We start from the raw sequence: 9,356 nt of genomic DNA, 5'->3' as shown, positions 1-9,356 counted from the left end.
CCCAGATGGATTTGGCTGCAAATCTTACCTGTGCTGTGTGGTTTGGGCAAGTCATGTCACCTTTCTTCAACCTCAGTTGTTTTTTTTTCAATCTGGAAATCAGAAATAATAGCACCTAGCTGGTAAGGGTGTTGCAAAGATTAAATAAAGTAATGAATGTACAGCACCTACCATATATTCTGATGCTATCATAAACATAGTACAAAAATTAATATTTTGTAATCTAAAAACATTTTTTTTTTATTTTGACATATTTTATTCAAATACCTGTCTGATCACACATGGTACAAGAACATTCGAATAATAAACCCAAAAGAAACAGAGGTGAACCATTGGTCTTCAAACATTACAGCCAATGATGCCACGCTTGCCTATGATCGCGCCGACATAAAACCACATCCACACCTCAGTGGCCACTAAACCATTCAGCAGGGCTTCCTTAACTGTGAGCTGTTTGAAGCTACCAGTTTGAGCACTACTGACTATTTTTTTTCAAGCTCTGAATAGCTGTAGGGATCTCAGCAGGGTTTGGAGGAACCAGCTCAACCGTGGCATAGTGCCAAAATGTGGCCAATCGAGGCTTCGAGTAAGTCGCAGCAGCGTTTAGCAGTGCCAGGGCCTTCTCTGCGAGATTACGGACAAACTGGGCCATGGTTCTAGGATGGAAAGTCCGTGGCCTCGAACGGCCGGCTCTAAAAACATTTTTTAAATAGAAGAATCTCCCATATTAAAGTACCTTGACCTAGGCACCAAGCCAGTGCCCACTGCAAATGCAGAGGATGGAGTTTCAAGGGATCCCCCTCCTTCCTCCTCCCAGAAGAGACAAAGGCACCACTTGAACCTGTCTACCACTGATCTTACATGAGCTTATTGAAAAGAAACCCCTGTATCAGTAGTCTCTCTCCACGCCCCATCTCCTGGCTTTCTGTCTCTATGAATTTGCCTATTGTGGAAATTTCATATAAAAGGAATCATAATATTTGTCTGTTTGAGTCTGGCTGCTTATACTTAGTATAATGTTTCAGGTTCATCTATGTTGCCATATATATCGGTACTTCATTCCTTTTATTAAAGAATATTACTCCATCCAATATATGGTGAAGGAAAGAGAACTGACTCTGGGTGGTGAACACACAATGTAATATATAAATGATGTATTGCAGAACTGTACGCCTGAAATCTATGTAATTTTACTAACAATTGTCACCCCAATAAACTTCAATTTAAAAAAATGGGTGGTCAGATGGCTCAGTTGGTTAGAGCACAAGTTCTGAACAACAGAGTTGCTGGTTCGATTCCCACTTGGGCCAGTGAGCTGCACCCTTCACAACTAAACTGTAGACAACAAGCACGAGCTCTCAACAACAAGGTTGCCGGTTCAATTCCCGCAAGGGATGATGGGCTGCGCCCGCTGCAACTAAGATTGAAAAACGGCGACTGGACTTGGAGCTGAGCTGCGCCCTCCACAACTAGATTGAAGGACAATGACTTGGAGCTGATGGGCCCTAGAAAAACACACTGTTCCCCAATATTCCCCAATAAAAAAAGAAAAAAATTAAAAAAGAATATTACTCCATCGTATGGATTTACCACATTTTATTTATCCATGCATCAGTTAGTGGACACTTCAGTTGTTTCTCATAGTCTATTGCTTTTAATCACAGTGTTCTAAGGTCTCTGTAATCCTTGCCCCAAAATAGATTCTACATCAGCCACGAAGGAAGAGACCAGGAAACACGCTCAGATCTCCCTTTGCTTGGTTGAATGGAAACTGTGGGAGACAGAGTGGTGCCCCCTTTCCCAGGGGTCCCTTTGATGGATGTCACCAACGGCTCACACCAGCAACCTTCTCCCGGGGAGCGTCCTTGGGTGATCGCAGCCACACTGCCTGGAGGTGTCTGACAGTTACATTGCTACCCAGAAGCAATGACTTGCTACCGTCTGTTCTCCATGAAGTCGGAGGCCTCCTGGAGCTAGAAGTCAGGTCCAGATTTCTGGCCTGGTGACTACTGGTCAGGTGGTGGAGGGAGTGACAGACAGAGTGAAGGAGCAGATTTGGAAGGGCCAGGAGGAGAAGTTGATTCTATCTTTCTCTTTCACTTTTTAAAAATAGAGTTTGGAGAGCCCAAATAATTTTCTACCCCATTGGCTCCTCCTCTTCCCTCCTTTGCAGACTTCTCTCCCCTACCAGACTTCCATTATAAAAAAACAATAAATTCAAATCGCACAAATAATACATGGCTACATTCTTTAAAATTTTTTTTAAAATAAAGCTTACATTATCTCTCCTTTCTGTCCACAAGTCCAATTTAGTTCTTCCCGTCTAAAGTTCCCACACTTGTCAATTTGTTGTGCATCCTTCCATACCTTTCTCTCTACATATGCATCTACATTTAGAAGAGTCAGTGTAGAGCAATGGTTAACGGTTTGACCTCTAGAGCTGGCCTCCTTGGGTTCAAATCCTGGCTGTGTCACAGATAAACTGTGTGACCTTGGAGAAGTTGTCTAACCTCTCTAAGCCTACATCTCCTCAATCTATAAAATAGAAACGATAACATTACCTACCTCATACAGTTATTGTTAAGATGAAATGAGTAAAGTACTTCAAACAGTGCCTGGCACATGGTAAGTGCTAGATGTTATTACTTATACACACTCACAGGAAAAGTGGAATATTATTTTGCATATTTTTTTAAAAACATAATGGTTTCATAATAAATTTATATCAATCAGCAATTTGTTTTTTAACTCAAAAATGTGTCTCAAAGATACCTCCCTGTCAGTTCAGATCTACTGAACTCTTTTTGAATGGATGCTTAGTATTCCATTCTATAGATAGTTTATTGAAATACCCCCTTATGTATGGACATTTAGGTTGTTTCCAATTTCTCACAAATACAATGCAACAGCTGCTAATTGATTTCCTTATTTCCACTCTTGTTCCCCTTCTGTCTGTTTTCAGCACAGCAGCCAGTTATTTCAGTAAAAGCAGAAAGTAAATCAATGCTCAAAACCCTCCCAGGACTCCCACCTCATTCAGAGTAAAAATCAAAGTACTTATAATGGCCTAGTTGGTCTGCATCCTGTCCCAGAATATCTCTGGGCGCATCTCCTCATACTTTCTCCTTGTCCATTTGATCCAGCCACCTGATTTCCTAGCTATTTCTAAAACATGCATGTTATGCCCCTGCCTTTGCACTTGCTGTTCTCTGTGCCCGGAACACTCCTCCTTCAGTTATCTGTATGGCTCACTCCTTCTTCTTCAGGTCTTTGTCCAAATGTTCCTGAACTTCCCTATTGAAAATTGCAAACCCATTTTACATAGATAAGACCAACACAGCGATGGCAGAAATTGTGGATGGGGTGGACCACATGTGTCTGTGCTTCCTTCCAGCTCTAAAATTCTGCTGTGGTGATTTCAGCCCTCCAGGTCTCCCACTGATGGAGTGGGAACTTGAGACTCAGCCTAGAATGTAGCTGCAGCAGAAGGAATGATAGGAGGGGAATCCCTTAAGCCAGGCTTGCCTCGTGTTAATTTGGAAGGACTTGGGACGTTCTTGTACACATCTTGGCCTCCTGGCATTGCCTCCTTCACTCACTCACTGACTCATAAGCACCTTCTGCCTAGTAGGCCTTGGAGACAACACAGGTCTGATGTCCTCTCCGTCCTAATATAAGGCAAGCTATCTCTACCTCTATGGTCACCCCATGCCTGGCCTCTCCACGGCCCTGCATTTTCCTGGAGTTCGGGTGATGTGTTTGCTGAAAGTGAACAATCATCACAGCCCAGGCAGACCCTGCCCTCCCTTTGTCTGTCCACCCCACTTTGCCCTCCTTTTATTGCCATCCACACCTTGGGGCCTGGAGAACAAATGGCTTTGCATTTATCACCTCCTAATACACTGCATCATTTATTTATTTACGATATTTTATATCTGTCTTCTCCACTAGAATGTCAGCTCCCTGAGGACAGAGATTTTTGTCTGTCTTTTCACTGCTATATCCCCCCACTTAACACAGTGGTTGGCACATAGTATGTCCTCAATAATTGTTGCAGTGACTGTCCCTCTGCGTGAAAGTGGATTAGTATGTCTCTTAGAACTAAACCTAGAAATAGAAATCCTAGGTCACAGGGCACATGTGTTTGACATTTTAGTAGCTGTTGTCAAGTTGCCCTCTAAAGCAGCTGAACCCATTTATTCTCCCACTTGCTGAGTTACCTTGCAAATCCCTGATACCATCAAACTTTTAATGTTGGTCAATCTGAAGGGTGAAAAATGGTACCTCCTTGTTAAAATTGCTTGTACTGCTGGTGAGTCCAAGAACCTTTTCATGTCTTTCATGGCCAGTTTTGTTTCTTCTTCTAAGGATTGGCTATTTTCCCCATTTTTTTCCTACTGAATTTTTTTTTTTTTTCCTTTTCTCACTGATTCATAGGACATTTTTTTGTTTGTTTACATTCTGGGTTATAATCCTTTGTTATATGTGTTAGAAATATTTTACCCCTCAGTCTTGTTTGTTTGTTTTCCTTTTGTCAAACAGAATTTTAAAATTTTGGTTTGGTCCCTTTTTCCTTTGTCTTAGTTTTTCCCTATGTCTTATTTAAATATTTCCTACCCCGATGTCATAAACATATTCGTTTAAAACTTTAAAGCTTTTTAATTTTTGAATGTCCTTTGGGTTTTAATTCATTTGAAGTTTATTTTTGTAACTGGTACGGGATAAAAATCTAACATAATATTTCCTCCAAATGAAAAGCAACTGTCCCAACTCTATTATTTGTTTGTTTCCATCTGATCTGAAATTCTACTCAGCGTTTACTAAATTCTGATATACATGGGTCTGTTTCTGGACTTTTAAACTTTTGATTTTTTTTTATGGCAATACCCTACTTTAAAAAAAACTTGGTGGAAAATTTTAAACACATATCTGTATATGAGTATGTATATGCATATATGCATCATGAACCTGTCACTCAGCTTCAACAAGTCTCAATTTGTGGCTAATTTTGTTTCATCTGTACTACTACTTCCCTCCCCTACATACTCCCAATTATTTTGAAGGAAATTCTAGTCATTTCATCCCTACCATTTCTATATGTATCTCTAAAAGTCAGAAGTATTAAAAAACAAACTAAACCAAACCAAACCAACCAAAAAACCCTCGCAGTTTATTTTTTGAAGAAACTACATCTTTTGTCCTGTAGAGGTTTCCTATCTGGATTTTGCTGATCGTATCCCCGTGGAGTGAACTAACCATACTTTAAAAAATTACCATAACTTCATATGTTAATGTTTATGAAATATGCTATGGCAATTTCCCCCTATTATTTTTCAAAATTCAGATGCCACTTCTTGTGTTTTTCTTCTTCCATATGATTCTTTAGAATTAACTCGGCAAGTTCTGTAACAAAACCTATTGGGATTTTCATTGGAATTGCCTTGAGCTTTTAATACGGAGAATTAACATCTTTACAATATTGGATCTTCCCATCCATTAATAACACATATCCACATCATTTAATTATTTTTAGTTATTCAACGACGTTTTACATTTTTTTCATTTTCCCATAAAGGTCTTAGGTTTATTTTTAAATCTTTGTAGTTTCTGTTGTTATTATAAATGGCGACCTTTTTGTTCTCGTCATTGCTATTCTTTTCTAATTGATTATCGATGAGATATAGGCCCAGACGTTCTTAATTCAAATACTGTCTCCTCCACTTAATACGAGATTTTAGACAACTTCTGAGCGTTTGTTTTCTCTTCTACACTACGAGGCTACAACATCGATGTAGTTGGAATTAAACCAGAAGGACAACACACCCAATAAACTGCGGCTTTAGACCAGTAACATCAGGGAGTGGACTAGATGAAGAATTTGAGAGACTCATTGGCAGAGAGGCTGAGGGCGAGTCTATGTGTCATGCAGGGGAATACATATTAATTAATTAAGTGAATTCCTATGAATATACAGGCACAATGCACAACTACAGGAATAATGAACAAATCTAAAGTTTTCTTCCGTGAAAGTTTTGGGAAGGTCCAGGATGGGCGCTGTTCTGTTATCTAAATCGATTCCCCATCTCTTCAATTGGTACCACCTTTCCCAAATAGTTAGGAGTCGAGCATTCTGGGCCTTGTAGTAAATTCTTTATCTGAGTTGTTCCAATGAGCTCACGCAGTCGCCTGAGACTACATTTCCCAAGAACCTCCAGGCCCGGTTGTTTGCCTGTCCCTCATCCTGACTTCCGGTGTCGTGTGATCTCTAAGGGCCAATCGGGAGGCTGGGATTGCGGGTTTCCGGCACTCTGATTGGTGCATTCGACTGGCGAGCCTGGGTTCAAATTTTCAACGGTATTGAATGAATCCCGCGGCGGTTCTTGCGGGCGCTCGGGTGTTAACAGCTGAGACAAGGTGAGCCATGGGGAGAAAAGGGGAGCAGTTGGGCACGGGAGTGCCTTTTGCCTGATTTTCGAACGGCTAGTGGTCGCCTCCAAGCCCCCAGTGCGGTCCATGTCTCTATGCCCGGGTTTCTGAGGCTTTTGTTGTGGGGCGCGGTCCTGGCCCCGCGGAGTGGGAGCCGGGCTTCCGGCTACCCTTCTCTTCGTTACAGGATTTTTTTCCGGGAAATCTGTCCGGACCGAGCCTAGGAGGCTGTGTCTGCAGGTAGATGTGGAGACTGGCCGTGGGAAAGAAGGGGAAGACGGAGCTGTGAGAGACTGTAGGCCCGTAGTAATGGTAACAATTTTTGTTTTACCACACATACATGAAATAAGCATGTACTGGGCTAGGCATTTTCTCGTTTAATTTTCGCACCAAGCCAGTGAAGTAGGTGCTATTCTTAACTTCACTTTATAGAGGAGGAAACTGAAGTCCACAGTCTGGATAAGTTTAGAGAAATGGATGAAACAGTAGCACCGCCCTCAAGAAGTGTGGCATTTGGTGGAGGAAAATAGATGTGGTCATAACCAACTATATTTTAAAACTATTGCGTAAGATAGAAAGGTAATTGAGGTGGGGTGAGAACATAATTGAGGGAGAGTTTAATTCCACTTGAAGTTGTATATTTGGGATTTTAAATTAACTCTGTTTCATCCACATCTGCCCAGTCCTCCCCCTTTGTATCAAATAACCAGGTATTAATTGCCTTTCTAATTTCTTGTCCTAGAACATTTATAGATTGGAGAGGAATGAAGTGTGAATCAGGCTATAATATTGTAGGATTCCTTCCCCCCCCACCCTTTTTTTTCATAGATGGTTTCTATTTCTCATATACAATTTTCTAGTAGTTAAGTACCAAGGACTTCCCCAAAATCAGTCCCGTCTAGGAGAAGACAGCATCCAGGTTCCGTCTTACCTTGTCTTTGACATCCTATTGCCTTTTTTAAAAATTCGTCTCACCATCATCATATATCAAAAGCAAGCTATTTACTGCTATCATAAGGATATTCTTGTGTTGTGGCCTCAGTGTATCATACCCCTGGTGAGGCCACCCCTATACCCTGTTTCCCCAAAAATAAGACCTACCCGGACAATCAGCTCTAATGCGTCTTTTGGAGCAAAAATTAATGTATAAGACCCAGTATTACATTTTATATATATATATATATATATATTTTATTTTTTTTTAATTTTTTTATTTATTATATAAGACTCGGTCTTACAGTAAAATAAGACCTGGTATTATATTATATCATACCTGGTCTTATAGTAAAATAAGACTGGGTCTTATATTAATTTTTGCTCCAAAAGACGTGTGAGAGCTGATTGTCCGGCTAGGTCTTATTTTCGGGGAAACACGGTATCACCCTTGGTTGTTTTGGAGTAGCATTGTTGGGTGAGTCAGCTCAGTATTAAGCTATCACTCTTGGGATCAAAATTGTGGCTCCCAGGTCACTTAGCTAATTAATTGAACTTTTAGGGTGTGCTGTGTGCTCAGGTTAGTGTTAACTACTGTGGGTGTACAGGTGTATGATGTTCTTAGGGTTTTCTGATATGCTTGAGGACAAAAGACTGATTCAAATTGACAAGTGACAATCAAAACAAGACGAGACAGCATCTGAGTGCTCTACTGTTTTGTACTGTAAATGCCCTGGCAATTTAGAGGAGAGGGAGATCAATGAGGCTTAAAACAGGCAAGGGTAGCTTTGTGAAGCAGGTGGGACACACATTGGCTCTTGATAAGCAGTTTGGTGTATAAAAATCACCGCTTAATATCTCTTGAATTGGATAGGCAGGAGGGCATTATCTAAATTGACTGCAAAATTGCAGGTATGAAAAACGATGTATTCAGCTGGGTTGGTAAATTTGTTTAAACTTTAAAACTGTGTAAATAAAATAGGGTTATTAATATTTTGGCCAGCCTTATGCTTAAGTCCGTATAGTCTAACCTTAATAAAGTTACTTTATCCTACAGTTGCAGTTAAGCTTCTCCAGGAGATGGGATTATGTGGGAGGTCCTTCATTTTTTATTTAGGTACCAGGAGAGGTTTAGAGTTTTTCTATATCCCTTATATATTTTTTCTTCAGCCTTTCCTGGGTTTCTTCCCTAATTCTTTTTGAATTGCTGGGGAAGAAGGGAGGAAGGGAGATTTAAATGCCCTTTGGCGCACTTAATATTCTTTGCCATGCGTAAAGGTAGGAAGCAGAATTGACTGTAGGGAGATGGAATGGCCCAAGCAAGTCTGTGAATAGATTAGACACAGGTTTGAGAGAGGGACATAGAGATCAGCAGCCCAAGGTACTTTGTGAAAAAGGTGTATAGATAACTGGGAGGGGGGGGGTCTGCTTTTGTTTGTTTGCATAGAGAAACTTGACTGGGGAAGATTAAAGATTAGTGAGAAGGGTATAAAATTGTATGTAGGAACTTTGGAAATTTTTTAAAAATTGTATTTCTACTTTTTTAAAATAAAAAAAGGTAGTAAGACAAACTTTTTTGTTCGTACTGTAAGCATGCCTACTGTTTGTCCTGTTTGAGTAGGATACAAGGGCACTCTACCACCTCTTGGTGTCAGTGTTCCTAAATTGCAGGTTTTGGAAAGATGGCTTTAAAGTGGAAGTAGGTAATATCAAAAGATACCAGGAGACAGCAAATGGACACTAAAAAGTTTTAAGAACACTTTTGCACTGATGAAACAGCAATCTGTTAAGAAGTTTGGCATTTGAGGGGGAATCCATGCTATTGAGAGAGTGGGTATCTAAATACTTTACCACAGAGTCGCATCATCTTTCTGCTTCTTCCAGGTTCTTTAAAAGAAGTACTTTCTAGACTTCAAGATTTCAGAAAAGAGGTGAAGGTGTATATTGCAACTTTGAGTGGACTGACATTAAACCACAGGTAAGGTTATGTCCACAGG

At 40.4% G+C, this 9,356-nt stretch overlaps 1 protein-coding gene and 1 pseudogene across 9 annotated transcripts in view; one reads left to right on the top strand and one right to left on the bottom strand.

The window, feature by feature from the left end:
• Positions 1-248: 248 nt before the first annotated feature.
• Positions 249-686, bottom strand: LOC109456271 (ATP synthase F(0) complex subunit g, mitochondrial; annotated as a pseudogene).
• A 5,615-nt stretch (positions 687-6,301) lies between these two features.
• Positions 6,302-9,356, top strand: part of TPX2 (TPX2 microtubule nucleation factor) — a 53,610-nt gene continuing 50,555 nt past the window's right edge. For 4 of the 9 annotated variants that reach the window (XM_074317483.1, XM_074317479.1, XM_074317482.1 and 1 more), the window contains exons 1-2: positions 6,302-6,414; positions 9,244-9,337. The gene's annotated coding sequence lies outside the window, so the exon portion shown is untranslated. Of the gene's footprint in view, positions 6,415-6,602; positions 6,739-9,243; positions 9,338-9,356 lie in introns of those variants that run through there. The other 5 variants (XM_074317478.1, XM_019748529.2, XM_074317477.1 and 2 more) reach the window with 2 other exon arrangements.

Source organism: Rhinolophus sinicus, linkage group LG13 (genome assembly GCF_036562045.2).
Source record: "Rhinolophus sinicus isolate RSC01 linkage group LG13, ASM3656204v1, whole genome shotgun sequence".
NCBI lineage: Eukaryota > Metazoa > Chordata > Mammalia > Chiroptera > Rhinolophidae > Rhinolophus > Rhinolophus sinicus.
This window is presented reverse-complemented; position numbering and strand designations above follow the sequence as displayed.